At 46.7% G+C, this 13,202-nt stretch overlaps 1 pseudogene; it reads left to right on the top strand.

The window, feature by feature from the left end:
* The first annotated feature begins 6,090 nt into the window (after nucleotides 1–6,090).
* On the top strand, nucleotides 6,091–6,871 carry LOC116530814 (annotated as a pseudogene).
* The last annotated feature ends 6,331 nt before the right edge of the window (nucleotides 6,872–13,202 follow it).

The raw sequence follows: 13,202 nt of genomic DNA, 5'->3' as shown, positions 1-13,202 counted from the left end.
CCTGCCCCACCCAGAAGCTGGATTAGTGCAAGACAATTAATACTCTTCCCCATATGTTAATCCCCAGCTGATCAGCGGTTCTAATTCCCTAGACCCCTGCTCACCAAACTACCTTAAAAATCTCAGCCTCTGGGTTCTCAGGAAGGTAGATTTGAGATATTTCTCTTGTCCTCCTTGCTTGGCTGTCCTGCAATTATGAAACTCTTTCTCTGCCATAACACGTACTGTCTCAGTGTATTGGCTTTTTCTGGGCAGTGGGCAAGAAGAACCCATCAGGCTGTAACACGGTAATCGCCCTTTGCTTCCCAATGTTCCACAAAAAATTCCCGGGCTGCTTTTAGTCCCCCTCTACCAGAGTCATGCTGTGTGTTTCAAGCAAACATGGAAAGTAGCTAATTCTTCATCTGTGTGGACCTTGTTATCAGAGTCCAAACCATCTAGACTGTAGCCCTGGTCTCCCAAAGCCCCCAGCTGTGTCCTTATTTTAGCATTGCTTAGAGAGAAAACAGATGTCCAACTGTTCTCACCATCAATTAACACAGAGTAGCACATTTCTGACCACCAGGGCCCATACTGGAACACCATCCCTGTGGGCCCCTTTCCCTCCCTATCGGCTCAGGCAAATTGGTGCCTGGGAAAGAAACAGGATTATCTAACCCTCAATTTCAAAGATACGATGAAGCTTTGAATCCCAGTTTGGACTCAGCTGTTATCACCTTGCAGCAAAATAATTTTTTAGTTGAGATTCTTTCAGTTACTAATGCCAGAAATCTAACTCAACTTCAGACAGCAAACAGAAGCTGTGAGCTCATGAAAATGGATCCTGCTTCTCTGACGGTACCATCAGGATTCAGTCTCTGCCTGACTTCCCCTGAAGCTGCCTTCAGATTTAACAGACTCACATTACAGTGGCAAAAAATGTCACCGACAGCTTCAAAGTTCAGTTTCTACCAGTTCAGCAACTCCAGCTGAAAAATAACTGTGCTATTCAAAATGCCCAACCAAAATCCCAGAACTAAATATAATTGGGCCAGTCTGGGCCATATAGACATCCTTGAATTATAAGCACTGTGACCGGGAGGTGGAATAAACTAAGTGGCCATCTTTGGGTCAGGCCATCCCCTCAAGAGTCAGGGGTAGAACCAGGCAACCAAAATAAAGCATGAATCAGGGTAGGTTCTGCAAAGGGAAACTGCAGGGCTTTTACCAGCAGAAGGGAGAGCAAATGCAAGACACACAGGACTGTAGCTCTTCCTCCAATACCATTTATATTTATCTTTTCACTTATTTTTGTGTCTTGTATTTACGTTACATTTACTTCTCATGTGTTGTAATATGGAAATTTCTTTGTAGTCCCCAAACCACTTGATGAAAACCTGGCAAATTCTAGTTGATTAGGTTCTCAGAATTCTTTGGTACCCATTGCCCTGTAAGAAATAAAACCTCTTTTGAACTATGAAAATACCCTGGGAGATAGCGCTATCTCTGAATGGCAAATGGGACAGTCAATTCCCTCAATTCAGAGAAAGTCTTGTTGTCAGAGGTGTTTAAAATTAAATATTCAGCCCTGAGGAATTTCACCAAAGGTAGAGCCTGAGAAAAGAAAGTAGGAGTAGATATTTTGTTTGGGAGTTGATCTCAGGAAGCAGGAGTGTGGGAGCTGAGAGTGGTCGGAAGAAAACAGATCAATATAAGGATGCGCTGTTCAGGTCACTGCTGTGAGCAAAAGCAGCTCGGATCTCCTGGGGCCTCTTGAGAAGCATGCAGAATGGCTCCCAGAATTATCGCCTCAGGACAGGCAGTGTGGGCTTTTTTTCTGGTCCCTATCCCTCATTGCTGAGGGCTGCTACTTGAGACAATAGTTCCTGAAACCCCACTTTCAGGCTGTATCATCACAGAAGTGCTGAGTTGGAAATCGAGACACACAGCACAAGCTCCAGGCTGGTGGCTGTCACCAGAGGAGAGCCCGAGTCTGGGTGGAGCTGTCTGCCATGGCCCTAGCTCTCACTGGAAGTGGGCTGAGGGGTGGTGGACAAAGGTACCAGGGTATGTGTCACCAGGTGCACTGCCTTGGGGTGTTCTGCCAGACCATTTCTCAGCCTGGGTCAGAGATGGACCCAGTTCAGATGAATGAAGGTGGCTGGGTCAAGCCTCCATTCTTAGTAAAACTGTTTAGTTATATCTTAAAAATCAGCACATTTCTGTTCTTTCCAGTACCATCTTCCTCCTCTCAACAACATACGTAGTTTTCAAGCCATTTTAGGACAAATGTGCCATTTCACACCAGCTCTCAACGTTGCCTTCAGAACGCAATGGTGTTGAGAGCGTTTGAGAGCACGCCCTAAGTCTGGCAAAAACAGGCCTTAAAGAAACTGGCCATAAACAGAATATCTATGGCACTGTGACATCCTCATGATGGCAGTGACACACATTGCTAGAGGTTTTGGTTTACTGGAGCCAGGGAGGAAAAGACCTAACTTGCCCTTGGGTTGAAGACCGCTCTGGGGGGATTCTGAACCATAAACAAAGCATAAGCACCCTGTGCCTTAACATGACATGTTCCAGCTGCAGTAAACACGCCAGAGCCTGTTTCTTGCCACTAGTAAAAAATGCTTTGTTCCCTGCCAAGAATGCTTTTAATTAAGTGATATTTACCACTTGCTCGCTGCCAATAAATGTGTGGGTCAGACTCTGTTCAAGGCTCTCAGCTGGGAATGCTGAGGTGCCCTGTCTGTCCCATACCTTTTCGCTCTCTGTGTCTGTTTCTTAATTCCTTCAGTGCCACCTGGGTTGGGGTCTCCACCATCGAGCTGGTCTCAGCGCAACAGATGTGCTTTGAGACTGGAGTAGACACAGGTCAGGCATGGGAGACACTCCATGACAGCACCATTCCCCGGGTGACCATTGCTAACTTCTAGAGAAGCCGTAAGACTAGTAAAGAACTAACATGATTTTTCTCAGGCTAGTTCACGCCTCTCTGGGCATCAGGCAGCAACATACCAGACTCAAACAGAACTAGTGGCTCTAACCCTAGAAAACGGAGTTCAATCAAACTGGAAAATCCATTTTCTCCAAATCGGCATTTCCCTTGTTTTCAGTCACTCTCTCCGGGCTCTCTGGGATCTTGCACGCGCCGCCCTCAGTCTGCCTCTGGGAGTTGTCAGCTGCAGTTTGTGGGACAGCTGTGCTGGGTAAAGTCAGGCAGCCCTGCCCAGAGCTACCAAAATCATGAGAGGGTGAGGATGCACCAGGCGTGGTCCTTCTCTGAAGCACTAAGTGGATTACCAGGAATGCTGGCCACAGGGGGCTCTTGATGCCATTTATGAAATTGTTACAAGCACAAAACCTGCTGCTTTTATTAATGGCCAACTGCTGCCTTTCCAAGGCCTAGCGGGTAATCCTCAGTGCTAAAATATTTAGTTAGGTCAGCTGTGTTTCTTCATTCTAAGAGTCTATAATTCTCTTCTAGAAAACAAAGTTTATAGTTGCTGAGGCAAGATCCTCAGGGTGGGGTTTTCTCCCTACCCCTGATCCATGACTAATGAAAACCAAAACTATGATTCTAAGACCTCCAACTGACTGAATGGACTCCCTCTTGGCTAAGGAAATCCCAAAGAAATCCAAAAAACCTAGTTCAGGAGATGGTGGGAAGGAAGACTCACACATGCCTTCCTTTGGAGTTTAGGTATAACTGGCCAGCATTAACATTAGAACAGAAATAAGACTGACAGCACAGACCCTTTGTAGTAATAAGACACCAAATTCCAGCCTGACTCACGTAGAGCATTACAAAACAGCAGATACTGCTTTGAAAAAAATCAAAGTATTTTCTCTCTAAATATATTTTTTTCTTTTTATTTATTTATTTATTTATTTATTTTGAGACGGAGCCTCGCTCTGTTGCCTAGGCTGGAGTGCAGTGGTGTGATCTCTGTTCACTGCAACCTCTGCTTCCTGGGTTCAAGTGATTCTCCTGCCTCAGCCTCCTAAGTAGCTGAGACTACAGGCGCAAGCAACCACGCCCAGCTAATTTTTGTATTTTTAGTAGAGACGGGGTTTCACCATATTGGCCAGGCTGGTCTCGAACTTGTAACCTAGTGATCCACCCGCCTCGGCCTCCCATAGTGCTGGGATTACAGACATGAGCCACCACGCCTGACTTCTGAATGTATTTCTTTAACATATTTTGAAATGACCCTGCAACGGTTTCTCTTGTAGGGAAAATTTATATTTTATATTCTGTAGACAATCTCCTTCCCTTACTAGGTCTTTTCCAGAGAGTCTGACACCCTTTTTTTTTTTTCTTTAGGTAGCGCCTCACTCTGTCCTCTAGGCTGGAGCGCAGTGGCACTATCTCAGCACACTGCAGCTTCCATTTCCCAAGTTCAAGCCATTCTTTTGCCTCAGCCTTCTGAGTAGCTGGAATTACAGAGCCCACCACCACGCCTGGCTAATTTTTGTATTTTTAGTAGAGACATTGTTTCACCATGTTGTACAGGCTGGTCTCAAACTCCTGATCTCAAGTGATCCACCCACCCCGGCCTCCCAAAGTGCTGGGATTACAGCCCTGAGCCACCACGCCCAGCCTGACATCTTTTGCCATCTGTCGTCTCTGAAGGTTTCATTTACATTGTAAGTACCTTGGCTTCCACAATCTATCTAAACCCAAACACTTTTTTGTTTCTTTTTTCCTTCCAACTTTTACTTTAGGTTCATAGGGTACATGAGCAGGTTCGTTACTGGGTAAATTGCGGGGTTTGGTGTATAGAAAATTTTGCCCCCCAGATTATCAGCATCATACCAGATAGGTAATTTTTCAATCCTCAGCCTTCTCCCACCCCCGACCCTCAAATAGGCCCCATTGTTACCTGTTCCCTTCTTTGTGTTCCTGTGTACTTAATGTTTCCCTCCCACTTTTAAGTGGGAACCTGTGATATTTGGTTTTCTGTTTCTCTATTAATTCACTTAAGATAATGGCCTCCAGTCCTATTCATGTCGCTATAAAAGACATGATCTTGTTCTTTTTTGTGACTGTACAGTATTTCGTAATTCATATGTCCAGGCCACCATTGATGGGCGTCTAGGTTGATGCTAGGTCATTGCTACTGTGAGTAGTGCTATAATGAATATACACATGCGTGTGTCTTTATGGTAGGACAATTTACATTCCTTTCAGTGTTAAGGCTGACTTCAAGCCTTTCAGGCATAAGGCAACCCTTTCAACCTACTGTCAATCAAAAAATATCTTTGAATCCGTCTATGACCTAGAATCCCCTGGGTTCAAAATGTCCTGCCTTTCTGGGTCAAACCAATGTACACCTTCATTTATGCCTACATCTGCTGTCTTCCTAAAATTCATAAAATCAAACTGTAACACAATCACCTTGGGCACATGCTCTCAGGATCTCCTGAGACTGGGTCACAAGCCATCGTTCTTAACCCTGGCAAAGTAAAACTCTAAATTGATTAAGACCTGTCTTAGATACATTTTGGTTTACACAACAACACACCCAGGAGCTGTTTTTCTCACTAGGTCAAGCAGTAAAATGGAATCACTTTCAATTTCCTCCTCACCCACAGATCTCTTCTTTAAGCAAAAGTTTGTAGGTCTACCATGTTGCTAAGACAGGCTCTTGAGAACCCCTCTCCAGGGGAGTAGCTAAGTCAGGTATGCAGGCGAGGGAAGGGGCCTTTGGGGGTAAAGGGGAAATCTCCCTCTTTGGATGGATGCTGGGGTATGAATGCAGAAAGAAGCTGTCTCTTTTAGCCTGTTTTTCCTCAGTATCTGTTTTACTTTCACATCAATTCCTTAAGCATTCTTTCATCACGGTCTTAACAACGATCTTATCAACAGGAATTCTTAAAAATGGCTGCGATAATGTCACTTCTAAAAAATGTCCTCCGGCCTTCACCTGTCTTCCAGACGCCAGCAAGCTTTGTTTCTCTCTCCCACTCACAGGCACCCTCCAATGTCTCTTGTAATAGGAAAATCAATCTTGAGACCCCCAAATCACTAAGCTTAAGGAAAAAGTCAGACTGGGAGCTACTGAGGGCCAAACCTGCCTCCCATTCTACTCAAAGTCACCCCTCTGGTCTTCTTTTCCTTCGGCACACCACTGAAGATCCTGGTGTCGCCATGGGCCGCCACCCCACCCGTTGTTACTGATATTGTAAGAACAAGCCATATCCAAAGTCCCGCTTCTGCCGAGGTGTCCCTGATGCCAAGATTCGCATCTTTGACCTGGGGCAGAAGAAGGCAAAGGTGGATGAGTTTCCACTCTGTGGCCACATGGTATCAGATGAATATGAGCAGCTTTCCTCTGAAGCCCTGGAGGCTGACCAAATTTGTGCCAATAAGTACACGGTGCAAAGTTGTGGCAAAGATGGCTTTCATAGCCGAGTGCAGCTCCACCCCTTCCACATCATCCGCATCAACAAGATGTTGTCCTGTGCTGGGGCTGACAGGCTCCAAACAGGCATGCGAGGCGCCTTTGGAAAGCCCCAGGGCGCCGTGGCCAGGGTTCACACTGGCCAAGTGATCATGTCCATCCGCACCAAGCTGCAGAACAAGGAGCATGTGATGGAGGCCCTGAGCAGGGCCAAGTTCAAGTTCCCTGGCCGCCAGAAGATCCACATCTCAAAGAAGTGAGGCTTCACCAGGTTCAATGTCGATGAATTTGAAGACATGGTGGCTGAGAAGCGGCTCATCCGAGATGGCTGTTGGGTTAAGTACATCCCCAGTCGTGGCCCTCTGGACAAGTGGCAGGCCCTGCACTCATGAGGGCTTCCACTCTGCTGCCCCCTTGTAATATGAACCAATAAATTTACTTCCTGTGCAAAAAAAAAAAAAAAAGTCACCCCTCTGTTCCCCTGACCTAGCTGCATATCTGATTTGCTTCCTTTGAAAAGGCTAATCAGAAACTCAAAAGAATGTAACCATTTGTGTCACCTCTCTGGGACCTGAAAGCCCCCTCCCTGCTTCGAGTCTTCCTGCTTTTGCTTCAAGTGGCCCACCTTTCCAGGCTGACCCAATGTACTTTTCACACATATTGATTATTGTCTCAAGTATCCCTAAAATGCATAAAACTAAGCTGTGCCCTGACCACTTTGGGCCCATGTTCTTAGCACTTCATGAGCCTGTGTCACGGGCACATCCTCAACCTTGACAAAATAAACTTTCTAAATTAACTGAGATCTGTCTCATTTTCTGGGTTGATGGTCCGTTGTCTTAGTCTGAGCTCCTCAGATGCAGACCCTGAGATAAGATGTCCCTTGAGGGCAAGGAGAATATTGGAAAGACAATCTCGGGCAGCATTTGCAGATGAGTAGGGTATGGGACAGGAAGGAAGGCAGCCACCGCAGGGCACATTCGGGGATGGCGTGGCCTCGGGCAGCCATGGCCCCATCCCCTCAAGGGGACCTTTGGGAAATGGAATGACACAGTCTTCAGGATGGCCCTACAGCAGGGGCAAGGATCAGAGGTATTTCCCTACCAATTCTATTGGTTATCACTGAGGATACTCCCCAGGGTGTCAATGTCCTGAAACTCCCAACTTACCCTGCTTGTGAGGCAGGAGAAAGCCTTCAGGTCTTGGAGAGTGACAGCCACTCACAGAAAGATACCAGGGACACATACAGGAAGCACCAAGAGGATCCAGGCAGGGCACCAACAGCATCTTCAAGTCCCCTAGCTGGCTGGTTTTACCTGCGCCATGGCTGTCATTCTCGTGAGCCCCACACACTCCTGGGGTCAGAAACTGCTTCCCGTGTCTCTGTCTCTCTACTCCACCCCTCAGAAGACCCAGTTCACAGCAGATGCTCAGCAAATGCTTTCAAAAGAAACAGAAGCCATGCCTGAAGTCATTGTTTACCAACAGAAATCAGAAAACATTTATTTAGGCAGGAAACTAGAACCAAGAAAACCACCAATTCCTAGTGGAGGGGGAGGCGATTGGGAAGGGATCTTCAGGGCATGGCATAAATCCTGTTCTGATGGAGAAACCAACTGTCCTGGTTCCTCCTTGCTGCCCTGGGAGCCACTTGGCATTACAAGGTAGCCTGCCAGGGCAAAGACTTCCCCTGGAGAGACCAGAGATTTCCCGTCCGCCCCCAGAATCAGCAAACAGGCATAACTGTAGGTTTTGGTTTTGTTTGTGCCTTTCTGGTCTTCCCGGCCATCAGAGAAGAGGAAACTGGGCTTTCTGCAGTTTAAGTTCTGGGCTGTAAAGGCGCTTCCTGAGTAGGTCTGAGGGGCTGTGGTGAGAGAAGAGGGCTTAGTGTAGAAGGGCATCTTGGTGGAGGCTGTCTGGGAAGCAGCTGTTGGGAGGGTGTGCGAAGGTGCCCTGCTGCACAGTTCTTCATAGACCTCCTGGCCCTCACCTGCTTCCCCATGCCTGCTGCTAGCGCTGCTCCATGAAATACTGACAATCTGGTTGCCTCCGAGGAAGCCCTCCCATAGCCCCTGTCCCCTTCCCGAGGATAACTTCACGATCGAAATGTTATGGCAAGAGATGGAGAAGAGGAATTTCCATCCTTGGTTGGGGAAAAGAACGGGAATAAGTGGAGTTTGTGCCAAGGAACTTGGAGTTTGCATTGAATTCAGACTCCGGTTCAGCTGGGCTGGGATTTGCAACTCTGCACTTGTAACGAGCTCCTGGTGATCCCCATGCTGCTTGTCAGAGACTCCAGTGACCACCAAGTCACCAGGTACCTGAGCTGGTGTGCTGTGGAGTGGACCCATCTGTTACAGCCACAAATTACACAACGCCTTCTCCTTTGGCTAGAAATTACACAAGGCTTTGATTTGCATTTCTTTGATGATTAGTGGTGTGGGGCATTTTTTTTTTTTTGTATGTTTCCTGACCACTCCTATTACGTCTTCTTCTGAGAAATGTCTGTTCATGTTGCTCATTTTTCTACAGGATTGTTTGATTCTTTTCTTGTTACTTTGTTTAAGTTCCTTATAGATTCTGGATATTAGCCCTTTGTTGAATGCATCGTTTTGAATATTTTCTCCCATTCTGTAGGTTGCCTGTTTGCCCTATTGATAGTTTCTCCTGCTGCACAGAAGCCCTTTAGTTTAATCAGGTCCCAATTGTCAATTCTTGTTTTTGTTGTGTTTGAGGACTTCGTCATAAATTCTTTGCAGAGGTTAGTGTGTATATATGTATCATAGACTTCTGCACAGCCGTGAAAAAGGAATGGAATCCTATCCCTTGCCGGAGCATGGATGCCACTGGAGGTCATCCTCTTAAGTGAATTAATGCAGAAACAGAAGGCCAAATACACCATGCTTTGACTTCCAAGCGGGAGTTAAACATTGAGTATACATGGATGTAAAGATGAGAACAACAGACCCTGGGGACTGCCAGGTGGGCAGGGAGAAGGGGGAAGACTGAAAACTAACTATTGGGTACCAAGTTTGCTATTTGGGTTCAATAGAAGCCCAAACCTCAGTATCACACAAGGTATGTATTTAACAGACCTACACATGTACCTCCTGAATCTAAAATAAATGTTTTTAGAGAAAGAAACTGTAAAAAACTTGAATTTGTTATTGTGTCAATCAGAGTTCTTGCAATAAAGAGATGGCTCACCCAAAATGGCAATTCAAGGAGAGAATATTATGATTTTACACAAAATATCTTAATGAAGACACTATTTTTAAAAGTGCGAGCAGAGTATAGGAAATCCACAAGAATAGTGCAAAGTCCCAGGGTCAGTCACATGGTAGGGGACGGGGCCTTTGATAGGATCTTTGGCCTTTTGCCAAAAGAAGCAGCCATCCCAAATAACCCAGGGAAAACCCCAACTCCCCTCCCTCCCTCTGATCTCCTCTGCCCTCTCATGGGTCAGAACTACTGTGTGACCCAGCAATCTCACTACTGGCATGTACCCAAAGGCAAACATATCATTGTATTAAAACGACAGCTGCACTCAGATGTTCATCACAGCATTATTCACAATAGCAAAGTCATGGAACCAACATAAGTGTCAATCAGTAGATGACTGGATAAAGAAAATGTGGGACAGATTCACCATGGAATACTATACAGCCATAAAAAAGAATAAAATCATGTTCTTTGCAGCAACTTGAGTCCAGCTGGTGGTCATTATTCTAAGTGAACTAACTCAGAAACAGAAAATCCAATACCACACATTCTCATTTATAAGAAGTGGGAGCTAACCTATGGGCAAGCAGAGATATCAGGATGAAAATAATTTATACTGGGGTCTCCAAAAGCAGTGAAGGTGAGGAGGTGATGGTTGAAAAATTACCCATTAGGTAAAATGTTTACTATTTAGGGAAAAAATACACTAGCAGCCCGAATTCTCACTAGCATGCGAAATACCCATGTAATAAATCTTCCCATGTGCAGATTCTAAAATAAAATAAGTTTTCTTTTTTTTTTAAGAGTAGATTTTTAATGATGGGAGATGGCCCCAGAATAACTGCTGTTGTTCTTAGAACTACAGAAATAACAGCTGTGGTTCTGAAAACAACAGAAAGTAAATCATGAGTGGAAATCCTGAATCTATTTTTTTCTGATTTTAACCTCTCCAGGATGTGCCATGAAAGGTAAGTCAGTGAGTTGATGTCTGCTGGTGAAAGCTCTCACTAAGAGGGAAATAAGCTACTTGAGAGAAACAAACTAGAAACCAGAAGAGAAGGAAATATTCTTCCCCGGAACACCCCTCTTAGGAAAGGGAAGGAGGGGCAGCATTTGTTGGAAATACCTTCAGATGATGAGGGAGGAGCTCTCCAGCCGTAAGACTGAGGGAGAGAACAGTGGAAATGAACTCTGCATTAGACAAAGCGGGGAACAGGTTTGCTCTAAAGGGGGCGGGAGAGAGAGGTGAAGGAAAGCAGGTTAAGAAAGAAAACAGAAGATATTTATGGTAGGCAGCTGTCCAATGTGCAAAGTTACCATCTCCCATAGCTTCATAAAAACCTTATACAATGTTTTCTGAGTGGATTTTTGATAAAATTCAGGAAAAACCAGAGACATGGGGCAGAGCAGCAACAGACAGCAGAAATGAGGAATCCACATGAATTCGCTAAGGGTTTAGGGAGGCGTAACTCTTCTCCAAGTTATGAAATCGAATGTACCAAGAACAAAGAAAACAAATGAAAAACCCAGTCAGGGCGCAGTGGCTCATGCCTATAATTGCAGCTCTTTAGGAGGCCAAGGTCAAAGGATCACTTGAGCCCAGGAATTCAAGACCACCCCTGGCAACATGGCAAGATCCTGTTTCTACAAAAACACACAAATCAGCAAAGTGTGGTGCTGCATGCCTGTGGTCGCAGCTACTCAGGAAGCTGAGGCGGGGGGACTGCTTGAGCCCAGAAGGCTGAGTCTGCAGTGAGCCACAATCATGCCACTGCACTGCAGCCTGGGCAGCAGAATGGGACATTGTCTCAAAACAAAGAGGGAGGGAGGGAAGAAAGGAAGGGAGGGAGGGAGAGAGAAAGGGAGGGAGGGAGGCAGGAAGGGGGAGGGAGCAAAGGAAGGAAGGAAGGAAGGGAGAGAGGGAGGGAGAGAGGGAGGGAGAGAGGAAGGAAGGAAGGAAGGGAGGGAGGGAAGGAGGGAGAGAGAAAGGGAGGCAGGGAGAGAGAAAGGGAGGGAGGGAGGGATGAAGGGGGAGGGAAAGAAGGAAGGAAGGGAGGGAGGGAGGAGGGAAGGAAGGAAGGAAGGGGGAAGGGAGGGAGGGAGGAGGGAAGGAAGGGAGGGAAGGAGGGAGAAAGGAAGGAAGGAAGAAAGGAAGGAAGGAAGGAAAAAAATTCACAAATCTTCATAAACCTGGAGAACTTCCAGCACCCAGTTTCAGAGCTGTAGACTCTCAAGTGCCTAGGTGAGGCTGCATCCTGGAAGGAGCTAGGTTCTTCAGAATCCCACCTGCAGGAGGAGGCTGCTGAGGAGGAAAGTCCAGGCCTAGGAGCTCAGATGCCCCAGCTTCCCATGTACTTGATCAATATCACCTCTCCTCCTTACTGACGGTGAGTAGCCTGGAGCCACCATGTCTCCTGTCTGCAAGTACTGATGATGTGTCATAGGCTGTAGCCAGCCTTTCTCCAGCCTGATAGACACCCCCATGGAAATGTGGGAGCTCAGCCTGCTTTCTGCAAGGCTTCTCCACAGTCTCAATCAGAAGTGCGCATCAGAGTAACTTGGGAAGTGTTTTGGGTATTACCACCCTCGCAGGTCCATGAATTTTACTTCTCAGTGCACTGCTGCTGTGTTGTTCTAACTCACCTTCAAGCCACTTGCCCCAGGGAGGCTTGGGCCACCCCCAAATCACGACATCATTGATGCCACATCGTGTTCAGGATGGCTGTTCACTCCCTCACTGTGGTACTGGTAGGAAAATGATGCCCCCACCTGTGTTAACCTCACTTCAAGAGGCCCTGAAACAGGATGGATCCCACAGGATTACTCCCTCTGCTTAGAAGATGTTCCACTTTCTCCCTGGGAGGGGCACACATGTTGCAGTAAGGCTAGTGAGAAGGGACTTAGAGCTGTTTTTCTGAAAACGGCTTTTTCTCCCAGACCCTCTTCCTAGGATGCTTCTTTCCCAGGGTCTCTGCCGTCTGGGCTCTGTGCTCAGCTTCCATCGAGTCTTTCTCAATATGCCTGCCCCAAAGTGAATGCCCCTTCCTGACATCAAGTTTCCATGGTAACGGAGTTTTTACAAACAGGACTCCCATCTCCCCATTCCCCCATCCCCCTTAGTCAGGCTCAGCCAGGGCACCTGGTTATGTCCTCAGGTACCTGTCTCTTTACCCGACGGTGAGCCTCTGGGAGATGAGGAACACAGATTCTGGGTCCCAGCAGCACTCTTTTCTAAGTCCCCCTTGTTCCCACTCTGCCTATTACTCACCGGGTTACCTTGAGTATAGACCACCCCCCTCTTTGCTTCCATCCTTGTGTCTATAAGACGGTGATGCAGTTGAAGCATAGAGGTGCCAACAAGGCACCCTGGAAACTCTGAGAGCTAAATTACAAAACTAAGGCATAATGGATTGAGATTGGATGGAGTGAAGGACATCTGAAGGACAGGTTGCCAGAGCCCCAGGGAGAGAAGCTATGAGTTCAGCTGGAGCCTAAGGGATAGTGTCCATTAAGAAATCTAAAGATCATGTCGAAGGTGGGGGTGGGAGCAGCCCTGAGGCACTATCTGGGCCCTTCCCCAGGTCTGTCCCT

The sequence above is a fragment of the Sapajus apella genome, unplaced genomic scaffold (assembly GCF_009761245.1).
Source record: "Sapajus apella isolate SASKATOON/1434 unplaced genomic scaffold, GSC_monkey_1.0 scaffold68, whole genome shotgun sequence".
NCBI classification, from domain to species: Eukaryota; Metazoa; Chordata; class Mammalia; order Primates; family Cebidae; genus Sapajus; species Sapajus apella.
The sequence above is the reverse complement of the archived record's forward strand: the minus strand, read 5'-3'. Positions and strand labels throughout refer to the sequence as shown.